The following is a 6,845-nucleotide window of genomic DNA, read 5'->3' on the forward strand; positions in this document are numbered from 1 at the left end:
TGGCGCCTCCAGCTTCTCCCGCCGCGGCAGGAATGGCCCGGGGCTGGTTAGGACTGGAACACCTCGGCCCGAGCGAAGCTGGGCGCTCCTACGGGGCTGGCCCCCTCGGAAAGGTGTTCCTCTTTTGAAGGGAATCTGGCGGGCGCGGGGGGTGCGATCACGCAGGGGCAGGTGTGTGCCGAGTGCGTGCACCGCGTAGGCATGAGTGGCCGCGGTGCAAGGGGTAAACCGAACGGCCACAGAAAGAAGCCCTGGTGGAGAAACGCCTTCCAGAGCCTGCATGAACAATCCTGCCGTTAGAACGCTTACCCTAAGGAACCGGAAAAGAAAAAAAGGATCCAGACTTAAATCGGCAGAAGATCAAGTCTCCTGTTCACGTTGTATTCTCAAAGCGTTGCACATAGTAGGCACTTGATAAATACTTTACAACTGAAAGCTAAGTTTTTGGCCCTGTATGAGTTTATGATTTAAAAAAAAAAAATCGCCAGCCACACAGCTTTCCTCTGCCGGGAAGCAATCCAGTCATTTCACATAGATTAACTCATTAAATCCTCGCAATAACCTGTGAGGTAAGGATCAATACTTAAGGTCCACTGTTCCTTATCTGAACCTCTTGGGCCAGGTGTGTCTCAGAATGCAGGATTTTTCATATTTTAGAAAAGTCACAAGGTGTGAATTAAAAGTTCCTATTCTCCAAATTCAAGAAAGAAGTTGGAAGACTGACAGCTCTTTGGCCCTAATCCCAAACTGTGAATAAGTAACTATGGAATCCAGAATCCCAGAAACCAGCCCCAATCAGCAACAGCTGTGCTTTGGTGCAAACATATAAAGATCAGCTCTTTGCTTTGTTCAGGAGGCTGTGTTCTGCCACACCGTTCTCCTGTGCTTGGCATGTAATAAAATCAGCTTTGTTTCAGAAGCAGTATTTGAAATAATAACTCCCTACATGAGTATAATACATGACAACCTCAGAGAGTCTGGGGCAACACCCTAAAGTCAAACGTAATATTCCTTCAGCAGAACATATGCTTTTTCACACTAAGTGGGATAAATATAGACTATAAATAGCCTCTGGTCAGCTGAGGTCAAAATTTGCTACCAAATGAGTTTGCCACAAAACTTGTTTTTCAAAGCTTTTTGGATTTCAGAATTGCAAGTAAGGCATTGTTGACCTGTCTTATATCTCCTTTTTATGGCTGAAGAAACTGAGGCACAGATGGGTCAGATGGCCCAAGACCGAACAGCCAGAAAAGGGTGGAGTAGGAATTTAAATCCTGGGAAGTGTTTCTGGAGTCCTGTGTTACTAATAGAAATGTTATATTGCCTTCAGTTTAACATCGTTTTATTTTATTTCATCCTCACAACATTATATTAGGTTGAACTGTATAAAATTGCCAATATTCAACCTCTTTTTTTTTTTTTTTTGGCCACGCCGCACGGCTTGTGGGACCTTAGTTCCGCCACCAGGGATTGAACCAGGGCCCTCAACAGTAAGAGCATGGAGTCCTAACCACTGGACCACCAGGGAATTCCGTATTCAAACTTTTTCAAAGTACAAAAATTCTGTTTCATTTGGTTCAACTTAATATGATGTTATTATTCTTGTTTTAGAGAGAGGAAATGTAGGCTCAGGGGGAATGAGCCAGTTATAGGACGGAGGTTAAGAGCCAGTGCTTGGGGTAACTCGAGACCTGGCCTCTGACCCTAACTCACCAGGCAGGTAACAGCAATTTTACTTCTCTCAACTTGTTTCCTCATCATTAATGAGAACAATAATAACTTTGGGCCAAATTTTGGAGGCCCGTTAGATGCTTCCCCCAAACGAGTAAAACGAGTAAGAAGTCACACATCTGAGAGTCATCAAACACACAGTCCCTCGGTAGGTAAAGTCACCCGGCTTCTCCATGCAGAAGGCACATACTGTGTGTGAAGAACACCCAACTCAGAACAAACAGAACAAGCTACTTGTTCAGAGTTTGCTACCACCACTTGTGTCTGGCAGAGACTTAAAGGCAGGCAGAAGGGTAGGAAAGCTTCATAGTGAAAAAGCAGAGGCATCAGGTGTGCTGTGATTGGCCGTGGGATAGCTGGAGGTGGGCTAACTAGAAGTAGAGCATCCTCTGTGATTGGTTTGGGGAAGCATACTTAGCTTCCTCTGATTGGTCCTGAGTTGGAAGTGGGGATTAAAAAAATAGAGAAGCTGGGGACTTCCCTGGTGGCACAGTGGTTAAGAATCTGCCTGCCAATGCAGGGGACAAGGGTTTGAGCCCTGGTCCAGGAAGATCCCACATGCCACGGAGCAGCTAAGCCCGGGCGCCACAACTACTGAGTCCACATGCCACAACTACTGAAGCCCGCACGCCTAGAGCCCGTGCTTGGCAACAAGAGAAGCCACCACAGTGAGAAGCCGTGCACCTCAACGAAGAGCAGCCCCCGCTCGCCACAACTAGAGAAAGCCCGTGCACAGCAACAAAAACCCAACGCAGCCAAAAATTTAATTACTTAATTAATTAATTTTAAAAAGAAGAATCCGCCTGCCAACGCAGGGGACACGGGTTGGATCCGTGGTCCGGGAAGATCACACATGCCACGGAGCAACTAAACCCATACGCCACAACTACTGAGCCTGCGGTCTAGAGCCCACGAGCCACAACTGCTGAGACACCCCGTGCGCCACAACTACTGAAGCCCGCGCACCTAGAGCCCGTGCTCCGCAACAAGAGAAGCCACCGCAATGGGAAGCCCACGCACCACAACAAAGAGTAGCCCCCACTCGCCGCAACTAGAGAAAGCCCGCGCTCAGCAACGAAGACCCAACACAGCCAAAAAATTTTTTAAAAAAGAGAAGCTGACCAGCTATCAACCAAGTCCTGACAGTTCTGGGGCAATTGCTACAGAGGTCTTTGTCTTCTGGACTGGTTGCTGCAGAGGCAGTGATTTGGCTTCAATCTGCAGCAACGAACTCAGAAAGTCAACCGTAGCTGCAGCAACCAGTCCAGGGAGCCAAACAACAACCCCTGTAGCAATGCCTGTCAGCTCACTGCCAAATGCAAATAATGATGGCTGATTCCCTTGCTGTAGCAAGCTCTGAGTAAACAGCCTTTGCTTGTTCTCATTTGGGTGGTCTTAACTATTTCCACATGTCTGAGAGCAGAGCCTTCCAGGCAGAGGTCAACAGCCTCTAAGTGAAAAGCAAACACCTTGAGTTTGGGAATAGCAAGGTGGCCTGAATGGTTGGAGGAGGATGAACCGGGGTGGGGTGGGGGAGTGGTAGGCCATGTGGTCAGGGAAGGAAGGCAAGGGCAGATGATCCAAGGCCTTATGGAACTTTTGGCTTTGACTCTGAGTGAGCTGGGGAGCCACTGCAGGTCTTGAGTAGACGAATGACCTGATCTGACACGGACTGCTAGATTGAGAATAAACTGTATTTAATAAACAGCGACCTAATTGAGCTATATTGTTCTCTACAGAAGAAAGAGTGTGGAAATAGGAAGCATAAAGTCTAGGAGGAAAAAGAGCCAGAAGAGCAGGAATCCGTGGTATTTATATCCAAAATTCTGGACACATTCACTTTGCGATGACTCATGAATAGGGGAGGGTGAAATACCCCTCAAGAGTTAACCATGTGTGCTCTGCACCTGTGCTCCCCACTTATGTGACACCTCCTTCAACTGCATTCTTCCTTTGTGCCAGGCACTGATGTTGGTACAATAGATACAGCTGTGAACCAGACAGATACATCCAGAGATGTATGGAGATTGCTGTAGGGCAGCAAAGTTTCCACCCCAAAATGTGTCTCTTTGACATGAGGATTAATTTAGCCTGATTACTTTTAGGAAACAGAAGACTTGGAAAGTTTTCCTTGTTACCTCCCCCTTAACTGCCTAAAAGAATTTAGATAAAGGGCCTATTCCTGGAATAGAGCTATTACCAGAGATGTCTGCAAAGAATATAGGCTAGGTGTAGTGGGGGAAACTCAGCAGGGCCTAGAGATCAGAGTCCACTCTGTCCCACCCCCTGCACGGCCTAGCAAACATTTATTTACCAAACATTTGCTTTTCCATCTCCACTTGCATTGCCTTTCTCCCCTTTGAGGTCCCAAAACACTACCCCCAACATCCTCTTTAGTCTTTAGCTGAACATGGTATTTAAGGTGAGAATTTCTGCCATTTTGGTGAGTTACTTGGTTTTCCTGGGTCTCTTCCATGTATACATGTTACTTAACTTTTATTGGATTATCTCCTGTTAATCTTACTCACATCAACTTAATTCTTAGACCAGCCAGAATTTAGAAGGGTAGAGGAAAATATCTTCCTCCCTGACACTGCTGAAAAAACAAGCAGTTACAATATGCCAGTCCCAGTGGGCTCATAGATTGTTAGATCACTTTGATAGGAATTTAGGCTAGTACTATGGTTCCCAAACTGGACACCAAGGCACCCCAGGGAACAAGAGCAAATTCACAGGGGCACCATGGGGTATTTTTAAGTTTCAGGGGAAATTCAGCAACACCTGTCAGGCATTGTACAAGACTACTAACTGCAGTTAGTTCGCAGTTTCAACACAAACTCATGCTACATTGCTTTTAATGATATCGTTGGGGAAGAAAAAAACAGCATTTCCTCTACCCTCTTAGGTTCAGTTTTGGGAGTCTGCAAATTAAGCTGACAAAAGAGATTAGCAAAAGAAAGAGTTTACTTTTGCATGCAATGCGAATACATGCAGACATGCTCCATGATGAGTAACTCAAAGGGGTGGTTAGAACTGGGAGCTTATATATCTAACTTACTGGGGGAAAGAAAAGACTTCTATAGTGAGGACAAATCGGTTTCTTTAGGAAAGACAAATGCGTTTTTAGAATAGAAGACAAATAAGTTTGTGATAATAGATTATGCAGGTACCAGTTCTCTTTCTATCTTCTTCATGGCCATGAAACTCCCCTGGAGAGAGGATTTTCTCTCCCGTCCCACCCCCGCCCCGCCCCGCCCCGCCCCGCCCCACAGCATGTGGGATGACCAGGAATCGAACCTGTGCCCCCTGCAGTGGAAGCACAGAGTCCTAACCACTGTACAGCCAGGGAATTCCCCCTGGAGAGAGGATTAATGCCAGACTCATTTCTCAGAAGTTGCTTCTTTTAGTCAAAGTAAACTCCAAGAAGTCTTCTTTCTGCATCTGGTGAATCTCAAAGTCTTCAGCTTAAAATAATCTTTATACAAACTCTGGTATTCTGAGTAGGTCCCCACAACAACATATCTTTGTGAAACTGAGTTTTTGGTGTTTTCTGTGGTAAAAAGCGAGTACCGTGTAGAATGAGTGTGGTGGTGTCCAAATCTGATTTTAAAGTTTGAGAAGTTGTGCAGTGCCCAACCAGCACACACATTTCAATACTATGTATAGGTTATTTAAGAATGAAATAAAAATATTATTTTTCCTTTTAATTTATCTGTATTTTTTTCCCAAACAGCTACTAAATTATTAGGACATAAATGCTTATAAAGTTGTATGGGCATACACTGCAATGAGGAACCTGCACACCGCAACGAAGAGTAGCCCCCACTCGCCGCAACTAGAGAAAGCTCGCGCGCAGCAACGAAGACCCAACGCGGCCAAAAATAAATAAATAAATTTATAAAACAAAAAAAAGTTGTATGGGCATAAAACTGAATACATGGAACTGTTAAGTATTTCTTTTGGCCTAGGAGGCTTGGTCCAGAAGGTAATGAGATATTAAAAGCACCAGGGTTTAGTTTTATGAACCTCCGGCCTAGTGGTTAAGGGTTCTGCATTCAAACTTCCTGTGTTCAAATCCCAGCTGAACTGCTTACTGACTGCATGACTTTGTTGGGCAATTTACTTAACTTCTCTCCTTGCCTCAGTTTCTTCACCTGTAAATTGGGAATGATGATAACAGGACCTACTTCATAGCGTTGTGGTGAGGACTGAGTGGAATGGCTTTGTAAAGCCCTCAGTCCAGTGCCTGCACACCAATTAATGGGACACAGTTACATAAAGAAAGCTCTGAACGTTTTCCAGAAGAATGCAGTGCTCTGTGTTCCCGCTCCGCCCATCTCAGGATCAGGCGGACCGAACAGCCCTTGCCTTTGTCTTAGCCCTCGGGAAATAAAGTCAAGTCTGGAAAAGGAAGGGAGTGTTTTGTGAGGTCCTGTCCTAGCCCAATCAGCCCTTGATCACCAGGGACAAGCCTATAGTCTGACAAAGTCAGGTTTTTTGGCACAGAAGGAGACTCCATAGCAATAGGAGGGACCAAACAAAGGAAACAAAAGAAAACCTACAGTTATGTGCTTTGGGGGAGGGTGGAGTTTAGGAGGAATTTACCTGAAGCCATGCTTGGATAGGCTCAAAGCAAAGCAGGGTGTAAAGTCAAACCTAGACTGAAAGGTGGAAACTACAAAGTTAAGACAGATGTGGCATGGTGTGTCCAAAAATCCCTTATCTAATGCGGTGCACCTGGGTTGTAAATAGAAGCTGCTTTTCTGTGTCAGAGTGAATTAGAATGTGCAGGCAAGAATGGGGTGTTTCATTCCTGCTGACAAAATTTCAAACAGCAAAGTTTCTGATGGTCTCTGATTTTAGAGGACAAGACTTCTCAGTGAGTAAGAAAGCAGGAGTCCTTTTGCCACTGCAGCTTGTCCTTGAGAGAAATAGTGTTTCCTGTTCAACTTTGCAACTGGCTTTATCTTTGTTATCCCAGCCGGATGAATGGCAGGGCACATTTTTAACTTCTCATTCCTTCTCATTGCTAATATTTGCTTTCTCAATCTTGGAAATGAGGAGGGGAACTCTGTGGTGGCCAGGTAGAAGGAGACAATAGCTGCATCGGGCAG

This window comes from Balaenoptera ricei, chromosome 13 (genome assembly GCF_028023285.1).
Source record: "Balaenoptera ricei isolate mBalRic1 chromosome 13, mBalRic1.hap2, whole genome shotgun sequence".
NCBI classification, from domain to species: Eukaryota; Metazoa; Chordata; class Mammalia; order Artiodactyla; family Balaenopteridae; genus Balaenoptera; species Balaenoptera ricei.